Genomic DNA, 16,838 nt, shown 5'->3' on the forward strand with positions numbered 1-16,838 from the left:
CTTTGTATACCTTGGATATTAGCCCTTTATCAGATGTAGGGTTGGTGAATATCTTTTCCCAATCTGTTGGTTGCCGCTCTGTCCTATTGACTGTGTCCTTTGCTTTACAGAAGCTTTGCAGCTTTATGAGGTCCCATTTGTCAATTTTTGGTCTTAGAGCACAGGCCATTGGTGTTCTGTTCAGGAACTTTTTCCCTGTGCCTATGTATTCCAGGCTTTTTCCCAGTTTCTCTTCTATTAGTTTCAGTGTGGCTGGTTTTAGGTGGAGGTCCTTAATCCACTTGGAATTGAGCTTTGTACAAGGAGATAAGTATGGATCAATTTTCATTTTTCTACATGCTGACCACCAGTTGGACCAGCACCATTTGTTGAAAATGCTATCTTTTTTCCATTCGATGGTTTTAGCCCCTTTGTCAAAGATTAAGTTACCATAGGTATGGGGGTTCATTTCTGGGTCTTCTATTCTATTCCACTGATCCTCCTGCCTGTCTCTGTTCCAATACCATGCAGTTTTTATCACTATTGCTTTGTAGTACAGCTTGAAGTCGGGGATGGTGATTCCTCCAGAAGTTCTTTTATTGCTGAGAGTAGTTTTCGCAATCCTGGGTTTTTTGTTATTCCAAATAAATTTTAAGATTGCTCTTTCTATCTCTGAGAAGAATTGAGTGGGAATTTTGATGGTGATTGCATTAAATCTGTAGATGGCTTTTGGCAAAATAGCCATTTTTACTATATTAATCCTTCCAATCCATGAGCATGGGAGATCTTTCCATCTTCTGAGATCGGCTTCGATTTCTTTCTTCAGGGGCATGAAGTTCTTGTCATACAGGTCTTTTACTTGCTTGGTTAGGTTCACACCAAGGTATTTTATATTATCTGTGACTATTTTGAAGGGTGTCATTTCCATAATTTCTTTCTCAGCCAGTTTATCTTTTGAGTAGAGGAAGGCTACTGATTTGCTTGAGTTAATTTTATATCCAGCCACTTTGCTAAAGTTGTTTATCAGGTTTAGGAGTTCTCTGGTGGAAGTTTTGGGGTCACTTAAGTATACTATCATATCATCTGCAAATAGTGAGATTTTGACTTCTTCCTTTCCAATTTGTATCCCTTTGACCTCCTTGTGTTGCCTAATTGCTCTGGCTAGGACTTCCAATACTATATTAAATAAGTAGGGGGAGAGTGGGCAGCCTTGCCTAGTCCCTGATTTTAGTGGGATTGCTTCAAGTTTCTCTCCATTTAGTTTAATGCTGGCTACTGGTTTGCTGTAAATTGCTTTTACTATGTTTAGGTATGGACCTTGAATTCCTGACCTTTCCAAGACTTTTATCTTGAAGGGGTGTTGAATTTTGTCAAATGCTTTCTCAGCATCTAGTTGTGAGGGGCGCGCGTGTAGTGGTCTCGCCGGCAAAAACATACACACACGCGCACACACACACACACACCAGAATCCTTCCGTAGAAACACGTTTATTTCCCTAAACCAAAATGGTGGCAGAAGACGACCCCCAGCCCTGGGAAAAGCCCTTATATACCCTAGAGCGGCGTAATCACCTCTGATTGGCTGTATACTCGTTGCGCGCCAAACGCCGTGAGATGGGCTTAGCTTTGGCGGGCTTTACCATGGCACATGCGCACTTTATTTGTTTACTAGGAAGAATTATGGCTGACAGCGCCACCTAGCGATGGCGGACTTTGCCAGCACCTGCCGCGGCTCCCAACATCTAGTGAGATGATCATGTGGTTTTTTTCTTTGAGTTTGTTTATATAGTGGATTACATTGATGGATTTCCGAATATTGAACCAACCCTGCATTCCTGGGATGAAGCCAACTTGATCGTGATGGATAATTGTTTTGATGTGTTCTTGAATTCGGTTCTCTAGAATTTTATTGAGTAATTTTGCATCAATGTTCATAAGGGAGAATGGCCTGAAGTTCTCTTTCTTTGTTGGGTCTTTGTGTGGCTTAGGTATGAGTGTAATTGTGGCTTCAAAGAATGAGTTGGGTAGTGTACCTTCTGTTTCTATTTTGTGGAATAGTTTGAAAAGAATTGGGATTAGGTCTTCCTTGAAGGTCTGATAGAATTCTGCACTAAAACCGTCTGGTCCCGGGCTTTTCTTTGTAGGGAGACTTTTAATGACTGCTTCTATTTCTTTTGGGGTTATGGGACTGTTTAGATGGTTTATCTGGTCCTGATTTAACATTGGCAACTGGTATTTGTCTAGGAAATTGTCCATTTCATCCAAATTTTCCAATTTTGTTGAATATAGGCTTTTGTAGTAGGATCTGATGATTTTTTTAATTTCCTCAGTTTCTGTTGTTATGTCCCCCTTTTGAGTTCTGATTTTATTAATTTGGATACTGTCTCTCTGCCCTCTGATTAGTCTAGCTAAGGGTTTACTATCTTGTTGATTTTCTCAAAGAACCAGCTCCTGGTTTTATTGATTCTTTGGATAGTTCTTTTTGTTTCAATTTGGTTGATTTCAGCCCTGAGTTTAATTATTTCCTGCCTTCTACTCCTCTTGGGTGTATTAGCTTCTTTTTGTTCTAGGTCTTTCAGGTGCTCTGTCAAGCTGTTAGTGTATGCTCCCTCCAGTTTCTTTTTGTAGGCACTTAGAGCTGTGAATTTTCCTCTTAGCACTGCTTTCATTGTATCCCATAAATTTTGGTATGATGTGTCATCATTTTCATTAAATTCTAAAAAGTTTTTAATTTCTTTCTTTATTTCTTCCCTTACCTGATTATCAAGGAGTAGGGTGTTGTTCGGTTTCCATGTAAATGTGGGCTTTCCATTCTCTTTGTCATTTTTGAAGACCAGCCTTAGACCATGGTGATCTGATAGGATGCAGGGAATTATTTCAATTTTCTTATATCTGTTGAGGCCTGTCTTGTGCCCAATTATATGGTCTATTTTGGAGAAGGTACCATGAGGTGCTGAGAAAAAGGTATATTCTTTTGCTTTAGGGTGAAATGTTCTATAGATATCTGTTAAGTCCATTTGGTTCATAACTTCTGTTAGTTTTACTGTATCTCTATTTAGTTTCTGTTTCCATGATTTATCCATTGCTGAGAGTGGGGTGTTGAAGTCTCCCACTATTATTATGTGAGGTGCAATGTGTGTTTTGAGCTTTAGCAAGGTTTCTTTTATGAAATTCGATGCTCTTGTATTTGGCGCATAGATATTCAGAATTGAGAGTTCATGTTGGTTGACTTTTCCTTTGACAAGTATGAAATGCCCTTCCTTATCCTTTTTGATAGTTTTAAGTTGAAAGTTGATTTTATTCGATATTAGAATGGCTACTCCCGCTTGTTTCTTAGTGCCATTTGCTTGAAAAATTGTTTTCCAACCTTTTACTCTAAGGTAGTGTCTGTCTTTGTCACTGAGGTGGGTTTCCTTTAAGCAGCAAAAAGCTGGGTCCTGTTTGCGTATCCAGTCCGTTAGCCTATGCCTTTTTATTGGGGAATTGAGTCCATTGATGTTAAGAGATATTAAGGAGAGGGTGTTCTTGCTTCCTGTCATTTTTGCTAATAGTGGAGACATTGTTTGTGTGGTTATCTTCTTTTGGGTTTGATGGAAAAGGATTATTTTCTTGCTCTTTCTGGGGTATGATTGCCCTCCTTGTATTGGAGCTTTCCTGCTATTATCCTTTGTAAAGCTGGATTTGTGGGAAGATACTGTGTAAATTCAGTTTTGTCATGGAATATCTTAGTTTCTCCGTCTATGGTAATTGAGAGTTTTGCTGGGTAAAGTAGCTTGGGCTGGCATTTATGTTCTCTTAGGGTTTGTATGATATTTGTCCAGGATCTTCTGGCTTTTATAGTATCTGGTGAGAAGTCAGGTGTAATTCTGATAGGTTTGCCTTTATATGTTATTTGGCCTTTTTCCCTTACTGCTTTTAAAATTCTGTCTTTGTTTTGTACATTTTGAGTCTTGATTATTATGTGACGGGAGGTATTTCTTTTTTGATCTAGTCTGTTTGGCGTTCTGTAGGCTTCTTGTGTGATTATGGGCATCTCATTCCTTAGGTTAGGGAAGTTTTCCTCAATAATTTTGTTGAAGATATTTACTGGCCCTTTAAGTTGGGAATCTTCACCCTCATCTATACCTATTATCCTTAGGTTTGGTCTTCTCATTGCGTCCTGGATTTCCTGGATATTTTGAGATAGCAACTTTTTGCATTTTGCATTTTCTTTGATAGTTGTGTCAATATTTTCTAAGGTATCTTCTGCACCTGAGATTCTTTCTTCTATCTCTTGTATTCTGTTGGTGATGCTTGTGTCTATGACTCCTGATTTCTTTTTTAGGTTTTCTATCTCCAGGATAGTCTCCGTTTGTGATTTCTTTATTGTTTCTACTTCCCTTTTTATGTCCTAGATGGTTTTGTTCAATTCCTTCATCTGTTTGTTTGTGTTTTCTTGTAATTCTTTAAAGGATTTTTGTGTTTCTTTAAGGACTTCATCCTGTTTTCCTGTGTTCTCCTCAAGTTTTTTGATAGTGTTATTTACTTCCTTCTTGTAGTCCTCTAGCATCATCATTAGAAATGATTTTAGATCTGGTTCTTGTTTTCCTGGTGATATGGGGAGTTCAGGACTTTCTAATTTGGGAGAACTAGGTTCTGATAATGGCAAGTACCTTGGGTTGCTGGTGCTTGTGTTCTTGAGCTTGCCTTTCGCCATCTGGATCACCTTTGTGCTATCAGTGCTGTCTCTGACTGGGGCCTGTCTTTCCTATTATCTAGGTTGTGTCAGAACTGTTTGGGATGGGTTTTGCTGCTTGAGTTAGAGATGAGGCCCAAGATGTGCTCGGTGCTCAGGTGGAAACCAGAAGGGGCCGGGGCTCCGGGTCAGGAGCGGATTCCTGGATCCCAATGAGTCCCAGTGGGTCCCAGTGGGTCCCAGTTGCTCCCTGATTGGGGGGGAGCACTGCCACCTCCTAGCCTAAGAAACTGCTTGAGCTAGTTTGAGCCACGGAGAGCCCCGCTCCCTCTAGGTTCTGTGAGATTGGGTGCAGAGCTGACTCCCGGGATCTGCTCTGGCACAGACCGGAAGGAACCCACGCTCCGGGCCCTGGAGTGAACTCCTGGGTCCCAGTGGGTCCTAGCCACTCCCTGTTCGGGGGCAAGCACTGCCACCTCCTAGCCCAAGACCCTGCTTGGCACAGAGGTCCTGCGAGCCCCGCTTCCTCTGGAGTCTGCGAGATTGGGTGCCGAGCTGCCTCCCAGGATCCGCGAGTGCTCGGGCCCAGACCGGATGGAGCCCGCTCCAGGCCAGGAGCGAATTCCTGGGTCCCAGTGGGTCCCTGTTGCTCCCTGTTTGGGGTGAGTGCTGCTTTTTCCTTACCTGGGATGCTGCGTGAGTTCAAGCTCCTGGGAGTCCCTGTTTTTCTTGGTTCTCTGCGGTTGGGTACGGAGCTGCTGCCTGCGACCTGCTCTAGGCTCGGTCCCAAACTGGAAGTCCCAGATGCATATTTCTATTCATTCTTCTAGCTCTCTGGGCTTCTCTCCTGTCTTCCTCCATACCTGATCCTATCCCCCTTTTCCCCTCCCCCTCCCCTCTCCCACTCAGGTCCCTCCCTCCCTCTGCTTCCCATGATTATTTTGTTTCTCCTTCTAAGTGGAATCGAAGCATTCAATCTTGGGCCTTCCTTCTTGTTAACCTTCATATGGTTTGTGAGCTATATCATGGATATTCTGAACTTTTTGCCTAATATCCACTTATCAGTGAGTACATGCCATGTATGTCCTTTTGGGTCTGGGTTACCTCACTGAGGATAATGTTGCCTCTTTTTTAATTTGATTACTATTTTATGAACATTAGTAGCATGGTATTAATAAAGTCTATTATTTTGCAATGCTTAAAACTGACACAGTTGAGCTGAAGAGATGGCTAAACCATTAGGAGTACTTGCTGCTTTTGTAGAGAAGCCAGGTATGGTTTCCAGCACCCTTGTTGTATGACTCAGAACTGACAGTTCCAGGGGACCCAGTGTTCTCTTATGATTTCTTCAGATACCAGGCATGTACTTGATATGCACGAATATATGAAGGCACTCATACATACACATAAAATAAAACTAAATATATGCTTTTAATGAAGAACAAAACTGGCAAACCCAAAAATTTGACAAGTTTGTCTCATAAAAGTCTATGTTTAAAAAAAGCATCTCAGAATAGTAGCCCAAAGTCAGAACCCATAAAATTATATTAAATTGTTTAAAGAATAACTGTGAAAAATAAAATTGAGATGATTTAGCAGAATTTTTTCTGAACTTAGCAAATACTGGCAGCCATGGAGATGGTATTAGCTCATCAACAACAAAAATCCTGTGACTCACATAGAAATTATCACGAAAACTATTGTATAACAGGAACCTTCTTCTCTCTACCTCTGACATTAGTTCATCCACTGTATTTTTGGTTTATGGCAAAACTTCATAATATGACATACAACCTGGAAATTATTGTTTCTATGTCTTAGAATATATATCTTCAGCTGTTACAGGATCCTCTGACTTCAAATATAAATGTCCAGAGAATGGATGAATCAGCAACTATCTACCCAGTTACATAGGACAGTTGATCTGGCTCCTAGACTAGGAATTCTAAACAATTCACTCTTCTATGTCCACTACACTATCAAATATGATACCAGTGAGGAAGTGAAAATGGTGTGAGACTGATGGTAAGATTATAAACTTTCTTCTTTAATTATTTGCTATTAAATTTCCCAAATATTATGAAAACTACATAGTGATACAATGAGAAATCTGTTAATAGAACTACTAAATTGATATTCAGTATTTTATTTTGCCTGATTTCTCTTTGTGCATTCATTTTTATAAAATTGAAAAATGTGAGTTCTACACTTTCTACATCAATACATGTATCTCCTACATGTAAAAATATTTTCTTTATTAATCTATAATACCCTTATCACACTTAAAATCATTTATGGCTGAAATTTCCAGAATGCTCAGCAAGAGGCTGAGGAACACTGAGCTCAGGCTGTATCCTGCTGTGTGTTTTTCATATACTTCTCTATGGTGCCAGCCTACTCATTGATGATAAAGAAAAATAGTGAAAGAAACTACTTACTTGAATATATGGGAGGTGTCAAACCCAGTGTCATCCAGGAAGATGTGAGAAAGCTTATAGGAAGCTAACCTTGAAGCACTACCCTAATAAGAATTCAAATGAGGGAGTACAATCTGAACAGATTTCTCAAATTGATGAAATTCCTGCTGATTCTAATGCAAAGAGAAAGGGGTGCTATGTGACACAGTAGGAGAACAAGCACTTCAAGAAGATAGAACAGGTAGTTGTGCTCTTGGTTCCCTGATAGACATCATTGGTATGTTCTTTGGAGGATAAGGAAGGATTCTAAGAGAAAAGAGCATTAAAACCATAATGGTGTGTGTAGACTCTCAACAATTATGTAAGACTTATATAATAGTGCAATAAGAAAACTGTCACAGCAAAAGACAGTGTTTTGTAACAAATATGAAGGTTTGGAAGTGGTAAGAAAGGAGCAGGAAATGTTGTCAGAAACTCAGAAGTACTGACATGCAAATAAAGATTCATCAGATGGGACCAGAAGTGGCTCAGTAAATTTGGTCTATGTGCATAGAGTAGCAGAATCATGAAGAACAGATCAGTCCTGATGACAGATCTAAAATATGCAATGGAAGAAAGATAGTGTGGGAGAAGAAGATTTTACAAGTTCATATTGACAAAGGCATGAAAGACAGCCAGAAGATAACATTCCATGAAAAAAGAGGTCACAAATCAGGGTCAAATCAAGGAGACATTATTGTACTAGATCAAAATAGCCATGCTGTTTTTACTTGAAGATGAGAAGACCTTTTCAAATATAGGAACTTAGAGCTGGTTGAAGCATTCTGTGGCTTCCAGGAGCCAATATCTGACATTGAACAGGAAATCATAATCCTCACTCCTAATCCAGGTCAGAATATCAAGCACAGAGATACAAAAGGTGTGCACAGTATGAAAGTATGGCAATATATTGTCAACCAAATGAAGAAGGATGCCTAATCGTTGAGTCTAAGTTAAGCTTTCCTGAAAATGTTTTCTTTGTCTGCTGGAAAGACTCCTTGCAGAGAAGAAGGAAGTAGAAGAGCCTAAAGAACTGGATCAGATAGAACTAGTGAACTTTGATCCAAGTCAGGATAAATGGTGCCATTATGAAAAAGAAACATAAAGATGATAATCACCACCCCAGAGGTGTTCTCTGTGTTAAACCTCTTAATGGGGCCAGTGATCGGCACTTTTTATGAAGCAGAAAATGTTAAGGAAATATATAAATACTATGCTCATTACTTGGCTATTGTTTTTGCTTGAACACTCAATAGAAGTATGTTAAAAGTAATATGAAGAATAGATACAAATATAAAAGCTTGAAGAATACTTTATAATAACCTTTGGATAGCATATTTAGTCCACATTCAATTTTATATAATAACATACTTTATAGTTGTGTTTTAAACAAAGATCCAATCAAACATGAATTTATTTTTAGATATGGATTTCAGAATAACTTTAGTTTGTATAGTTAGGAGAAAGATGAAAAATGCAAGCTTGAAGTTAAAAAATAAGTGTGCAGTTAGAAAACAGGGGTATCAGAGGATAAGTTTCTATGAGAGTCTAAAATGAGAAGCTAGTTAATGGAGTGTCAGGGAAGCAGAAGACAAGAGATACACTGCCTGATGAGAGGAGAAAGTCTGAAGGCATCATTTTTTGACAAGTGAAATCCTTTGCAGAGAAATTTTGTTAACAGCCATCAAACTGTACGAGTTTGAACGCAAGTGAAATGTGGAGAATAATCCTTCCACAAGTTTCTCTTTGAAATGGAGTAAATAGACTAGATGGACCAAATATTCTCAACTTTTTTTTTAACTAATTGCATTTCTCCTCTGCTCAGTAGCATTATTACCCCAAGACCATGTTTTAAAATGTAGTTTCCTAAATGATTTTTTAAATAACAGGGCTCAGAATTTTCTGAATCAAGTTAGCTACTCATTAGAATTCTCAAACTCATAAACAAGGGCTCTCTCAAAGAGAACAGGTGGTAAATATTGAAATAAACCTTGGCAAAAGGGAGAAGACATCTGTTTCTCTAAGGCACATGGGAAAGCAGAGACAAAACAGACACTTAGAGAGACAAATACTGGTTCTCATGAGTGAAAGGAAGCTGAAAGAACATTTTCCAGAGGAGCTGACGGTACTAGTATGATAAAAGCAAGGAAGGTAGACAAGTTCTGGAAATCTGAAACAGAAGGACAGCTGTCATGTAAGCTCAAAATACCAATGCTGTGTGTTTCAATATAACCTCTCTTTATTAGCACTTAATATGCTCCAGGAATTCTAACAGACACTCAGTTACAAAGACACACATGCCGGACTGTACCTCCTTTCTGATAAAAAGTGGAAACTTCCTGCCGTGACAGTACATTCCTCTGCATTTCCTTCTGATTTTCTGTTTTCCTCCACAACTCGGTTTATGGCCTCAATACTTTCCTCTGTGGATACCTTGAATCTGTAGGTTAAATACAAGTACATGCCAGCTTCTATCATCAATCATCTTCTCTCATTTCTGGGTAGTCATGTTCTCACATTACATCTAGCAAAGCCTTTCTATCTCCAAGCTTCTCTCAAGGCGTACACTAGTGTGTGTAATGAAGGGAAACAAATGGATATTTAAACTCGGAATTGTGCCCATTTGCCTCCTAGGTTGTATTGCTCATGTCAACAATGAAATAACTGGCTATAATTCCCTCAGAATATGTATTTGTATACCCAGAAGATGTATATCATTAGGAGGAGAGAACATCATCAAATCTTTGAATATGTGAACGTGTCTTGAAGACTAGAATCACAATAAAATTAATTGCATAACACTGTAGGAGGCTTGATTTTATTTTCCTATCATTGGTTATTATTTGTTTCTCTGTGTTGCTAGGAAGCACTCTGAAAGGGAAAGGGGAAAGGGAAAGGGTAAAATCATTCAGAAAGGTACTGGAACTCAGGTTGGCAGAAATGGCGAAGGGCCAAGGAACAAGGATACTGGCTATTGTTTTATAAATTATAGTTCATTGCTGCTGCCCAAGCCCTTTTCGTCTCCTCAAAATCATGGGTCAAGCCCACTTCCTACACAAACAATGGCCTTGTTTGATTGGGTTTGGAGTTGAGATTTTTGTGAAAATTAAAGAAAGGGACTTAGTTCAACAGCTGGAATGATGTGGCACAGAATCAAAACGGGAAGATTATCCATCAGGAAAAGTAATTCTGCATGAGTAAAATTGAAGTCTGGAGGTATGAGAGAAAACATTAATAATACCCTCAAGAATCCATAAAGACATTTGTAAGACTTTCACTGCATATAGTATGTAATATGAGCTATTTTCATTTCAATTTCAAAATTAATACGTCTCAGTTGATGCTGGCTATACATTTATTCAACTAACTGAAGGACATCCCTGCTTTAGAGATTTATGGGGTATCAACTACACTTTACCCACAACTGACCTCAAGTTCCCCCTTCCACAAAGTCCTAATCTGTCCCAGTTGAATTTTTTTATATTTAATAATTGACAAGTAGCACTATTTATCCAGCAGCCCAAATTTCTTTTCCTCACCCCTGTCCAACCATGTTCCATCAATCACCATGGCTTACTGTTTCAACATCCATGATATCAAATTTTGCCTCCCTCTGTTGACTTCCTTAGTATTGGCTGTGAACTCCCAGTCAAAGCCTCACTAATCAGAGTTTCCACTCCCACTTTTCTCACAGCCCTTACTCTATACAGCAGACAAAGCAACAGAGCCAGATCATGTCACACCCCTACATTACTTATTTGTAAGAGAAGACAAAGTCCAAATTCCTTATGTCTTTCATGACCTAGATCCTGTTAGTCTTCACTGTGGTACCCTCTCTCATTTGAATTTTCCATTTCGGTCTCCAAAAACTACTTTTCTTCTTCAGACTATTTAAAGCTATCCCTTTCATATCTTGAAATGTACGCAACTTTCAGCTATAGCCTAATTGCCAATTCTTTTAGAGAGGATGGTCATACTTTCCAGCTCTCTGAGTTACGTGGATATCCTGTAGGTTTTCTTGACATGTGTTTATCCCTCTGTCATACTGCTTTCTACGCTCCTTAAATTGTCAGTTCATCTCTCTCTCAGGTTCTCAGCTATATGACTCTATCATCTAGCACAAAGCCTGCTTTACATATAATGTTAAATAAATATTTTCTAAGTTAATACTATGCATGAAACAGGATTTTTTTTGTTTATCAGTTGTATTATTTCAAATTCATTACCTTGTAAGCAATATATTACCACCTTGAGCCAAAACTTTATGATATTTTCTCATTTAAATTCAACATAGAACAAGTTCATCATGTCAAGTTTTATTTAATTTAAGTAAGACCTAAATAAAGTGTTCTAAATGTCAAGTTTTAGACACATATGGAAGAAATTCAACATATAAATCTGTTTAAAAGTAGTATAATAATAATTGTCCCAGGAAAGGTCACTTTGTTAGTTCTTCTTTAATAAATATATGACATTCTGCTTTGCACAGTAGAATATTTAACATTCATAAATGTTGTGCTAAAGTCCCAGAAATACTTAATACTCTTAAGTGGATTAAACATGCCTCCTATGATCTGATTTATACAGTAAATGTGCCAAGCAAATCTTTTCTCTACAGAGAGAAGAGATCGTAAACTTCAGTTGAACTCTGATAAAATTATCATATATACCTAGCTAGTGGATAATGAATTAATAAAAATCTGCTTTAAGCTCTTCTTATGATATCATCAGCCAATGTTTGCAGATATGTTAAATGTGGCAGATATATCCTGAAACCATGTAGTTTCCTAAGGCATTCACTAGATATTTGTGTTTAGAAAACCAGAAGCATATTAAGTGTAAAGGAGGAATTGATTTATAAGGTATGTTAAAACATCTTAAATTTTAAGACTGAATCAGTATCATTTTATATTAATCAGATGCTAAAATGAAACTCATTTACGGTGACTTACCTAAAACAGTATAACAAATATTTTGTTTGTTATTTCACTTTTTAAATTTAGAAACCAAATTTTCTCACATGGTTGACACTGAATTTGATTTCTCAATTAATGCCCTGAAGTTCAACTCAGAAAACAATGTATAATATATGTAAAATGGTACTTGTGACTCGTTTTATAGTGTTGTATGTTTCTATTCATGATAGTGAATTAAACTCTGTATTAGACCAGTCTCTAACATATCAAAAATATTAAATGGCTCCCCAACCATTGATGTCACTAATTTTAGCTCAGTCTTTAATTCAAGAAGAAAGAATTTGTTTCATTTTAGAGATTTGGGGGTTTTATCTAGCAATTTACATATTATTTTGCCTCAAACTTCCCTGACAAAAAGGGTCATGGCTAGAAACGAAGGCCAAGAACCCAGAACTGGAGTGAGTGACTTTCCTTGGCATAATTCCACCATAGTACAACATATTTTGCAGTCTCTGATTTGTCATCCAAGTCTTGATGCCTCATGTTAATAGATTTTGTGATCAATACTGCTCTAGAATATGAATAGAAATGAAAGGAATCCCCCAGCACTGATTTGTCAACAACTCCAGGCCAAATCTGTTCATCTTTCCTCTCTAAAATACAAACTTTCAACATGCTTTGTTATAATTTTCCAATGTACAGACATCAATTAGTAATCTAAAAAATGGCTTTCAGAGTATGAGGGGAAAAAGTATAGAGAGACTGTGCAAGCAAAAGGAAAAGCAGGTAGAGATTAGTATAAGCAATAAGAACAGTGGTTTCTTTAAATGACTACAGCAAGACAGAGTGAGTTTTCCAAGGCAGGTACCAGAATTCAGAGTGACAGTTTAGGGCCTTTGGATATGACTTGTTCCATGATCCTTTTTTTTTTGTTTTTGTTTTGTTTTGTTTTTTGTTTTTTTTTGTTTTGTTTCGTTTTTTTGTTGTTTTTTTTTATTGGATGATTTATTTACATTTCCTATGTTGTCCCCTTACCCCATCCCCCACCACCCCCTCGGAACCCCCAATCCCCTCGCCCCTCCTCCTTCTTCTCTGTGGATGTAACCTCTATCTACCCCCCACTCCCACCTCCCCACCCTCAAAATTCCCACCCCCTGGGGCATCCAGCCTTCATGAGGTCAAGGTTCTCTTCTTCCACCTATGCCCAGCAGGGCCCTCCACTTTTACATATTCAGCTGAAGCCCTGGATCCCCCCCTAAGTGCTCCCAGGCTGGTGGTTTAGACCCTGGGAGCTGTGGTTGGTTGGTATTGTTGCTCTCCTCATGGTGCCGTAAATCCTTTCAGCTCCAATGGTCTTCACTCTAACTCCTCTATTGAGAACCCCATGATCAGTTCAATGGCTAGTTGTGAGCATCTGCCTCTGAATATGTCTGACTCTTGAAGGCCTCTGAGGAGATATCCATATCAGGCTCTTATCAGCATGCACTTCCTGTCTTCCACATCAGCATCTACCTTTGGTGATTGCACATGGGATAGATACTCAGGTGGGGTGGTCTTGAGACGGCCCCTCCTTCAGTTTCTGTCCCTCACTTTGTCTCCATATTTGCTCCCTTGAGTATTTTGTTGCTCCTTCTAAGAAGGACCGAATCACCCTCACTTGGTCTTCCTTCTTTATGAGCTTCATGTGGCCTGTGAGTTGCATCTTGGGCATTTCAAGGTTCTGGGCTAATATCCAATAATCAGTGAGTGAATACCATGTGTGTTCTTTTGTGATTGGCTTACTTCACTCAGGATGATAATTTCTAGTTCCATCCATTTACCTAGGAACCTCTCGAATTCATTGTTTTTAATAGCTGAGTAATACTCCATTGTGTAGTTTCTGAACAGAACTCCAATGGCATATGCTCTAAGATCGAGAATTGACAAATGGGACTTCATAAAATTGCAAAGTTTCTGTAAGGCAAAGGACACTGTCAATAGGACAAAACGACAACCAACAAATTGGGAAAAGATCTTTACCAATCCTTCATCTGATAGAGGGCTAATATCCAATATATACAAAGAACTCAAGAAATTAGACTCCAGACAACCAAATTACCCTATTAAAAAATGGGGTATAGAGCTTAACAAAGAATTTTCAACGTAAGAAACTCGAATGGCTGAGAAGCATCTAAAGAAATGTTCAGCATCCTTAGTCATCAGGGAAATGCAAATCAAAACAACCCTGAGATTCCATCTCACACCAGTCAGAATGGCTAAGATTAAAAACTCAGGTGATAGTAGATGCTGGCGAGGGTGTGGATAAAGAGGAACACTCCTCCATTGTTGGTGGGACTGCAAGATGGTGCAACCACTTTGGAAATCAGTCTGGCTGTTCCTCAGAAAATTGGACATAGCATTACCCGAGGATCCATGATCCTTTTAACAGTTCCTGAGGCGAATACTGTATCAGGACACAAAAGTCATTGATGGTCATTTTTACCCTGAAATGTTGAAGAAAGGACCAGTATGACCTACTCTGCTCAGTGTGGAAAATCATGGTCTGAAACACAGCCATAACTCAGGCTAAAATAACCTATGCATTTTTACTGAAGTGGTAGGATAGCCACCTAATTAACTCACACGTGCACTTTTAACCAGAATTTGACATGCTAGGCACTATGAGGAAAGTGAGTGACTTTTGTGAATTATGGCATATTACTTTAATTTGAAGTAAGGAACGTATGTTAAAAGTATTCTGTGCTTATGGACCATAACCATGGAAAGTAGACAAATAATTAGTTTGTATAAATCATACATTCCATAAAGCTATAAACTGAGTCTATGTTGTGACAAATTCATCCTAAATCAAAGCAATTATCTGGGGGCTAAGTCCAGATTGCTGTATTACTGTGAATGTATACAATAAAAGAAACACTTTACAAGACTTTGGGAGTGAAAAGGGAAAGAGATGAGGGAAATTATTAGAGACCAGTGTATTAATCAGAATTCTCTAGAGTAACAGAACTTACAGACTGAGTCTACATATAGAGAGAAAGGAGATTTATTAAATGACTTACAGGCTGTCTAACAAAGCTGTCTAGCTAGTCTAACAAGGCTGGCTATGAATGGAAAGTCCAAAGAACCAGTAGTTGCTCAGTTCATTAGCTGGATGTCCCAGCTGGTCTTCATTATACACTGTATTCCAGAAGAAGCAAACTCTTACACCAGTAGAAGAATGGATAAATCTTAATCATTAATAGCTTCAGTATCAAGGAAGAATTACTATGGACCCTGGTGCTCACCAGAGAACAACTGTTCATAGAGAAATAATTTACTCAAGAAACCAAGTATCTACCAGTGTTTACTGTTAACTATCATTTCCCATTAGGAGTAGACTTGATACATAGATGATGTCATGAAATCTTTGATACCCCAATTACAAGTGATTAGTAAAAGACCATATTTGGCTCTTACAAGACAGTTATCATTCAGAACCCTTAAATTATAGAATAAAAATTAGAAGAAATACATTTAATAGATTGATATTACCATAGAATGAGCTAGATCAGGTCACCAATAAAGCTGCTTTGGATGGGTGGCTATGGTTACCACACCAACTTAAGGAAAGTATTATCGTGGCCATGGTGGTCATAATCTTCAAGGTGAATTATCCTCTGTAGTAGGAAAGTCATCACATTAGAAAATAGATTTTTTCTGTATCTTTGGGCAAGCCAGTTTCCCAGTGTAATACATCATAAAATGAGACAGTTCAATACCAGGACTTCTAAGTAACTCCCATTTGGATCCTAACAAATATTACATTATGTCTGAAAGAAAGTCTCATGAGTAGCAGTAAGTATATCTTGCTATGTAAGTATATATTTTCCATGTCTATTCCATCATCTTACCTATACTCTCAGTCATTAATATTTCCATAACTACATGGTGTAGCCTTGAGGTGTCTGGGACAAAATGTCCTTCATAACAGATGAAAGTAGGTTTGCTGAGTGTCTAGATGGGGCTGGTAACATGCCAACATTTAATGGAATGTCCTATTGTTCTGATTTTATGAAAAAATTAAGAGTATCTTATTTCATATTGCATTCCCTTCCCCTGGGACACTCTTTAGTCACCTTATTTGGGGGTCAGGCTTACATTCCTTATATTCACTGTTGTGGATTCCCCTAGTGCTGTTTTTATTTTGATGCTAATTCCACTTCCCCAAGAGGGTCTGCCTCAGACAGGAGTGAATCATATACTCCGGTGACTTCATGTGAACCTTCTCTCCATTTTAACTTGTAGGATACAAGCTGGGCACCTAGATTGGGTAGATATACCACTACACTACTATATTTCCCAGCTATGAGATCCCTTGTAACTTGCAGTTTCTCTAAAACTCATGCTTCTGCTCTATTTTCCTTCCACCTTCTCTTCTTCAGTCTTCATCTCTCTCTTTCCTCTCCTCATTCCCTCCCCTCAATTCTCTCCCTCTCTCTCTAAAACTCTTAGTTCCACGTTTCCCTTCCACTGTTCAATCACTGACACTAGCCTTTGTTTTTTAAGTTAAAATGGGGAGAAAGTTCACATGAAGAAACCTGAGTACTTGATTCACTCCTACCACAAGGAACCCCTCTTGGGGAAGCAGAATTAGCATCAAAATGCAAATAGTACCAGGGCAATCCATAACAATTCACATTTCCATTGTATTTCAGAAAGGGTGAAGAAAAACTCTAGCAACTAAGTTTTGGTCTTTATTCTCAGCTCATTCTCAAAGGATTGCAAGGCACCACTCACTTAGAGACCTCCTTTTGTCCTTCATCCATTTCAACTC

The 16,838-nt window shown here is 38.5% G+C and overlaps 1 pseudogene; it reads left to right on the forward strand.

The window, feature by feature from the left end:
• The first annotated feature begins 7,559 nt into the window (after window positions 1-7,559).
• Window positions 7,560-8,290, forward strand: LOC114639633 (annotated as a pseudogene).
• Window positions 8,291-16,838: the final 8,548 nt, after the last annotated feature.

The sequence above is a fragment of the Grammomys surdaster genome, unplaced genomic scaffold (assembly GCF_004785775.1).
Source record: "Grammomys surdaster isolate TR1022 unplaced genomic scaffold, NIH_TR_1.0 125749, whole genome shotgun sequence".
Lineage (NCBI taxonomy): Eukaryota > Metazoa > Chordata > Mammalia > Rodentia > Muridae > Grammomys > Grammomys surdaster.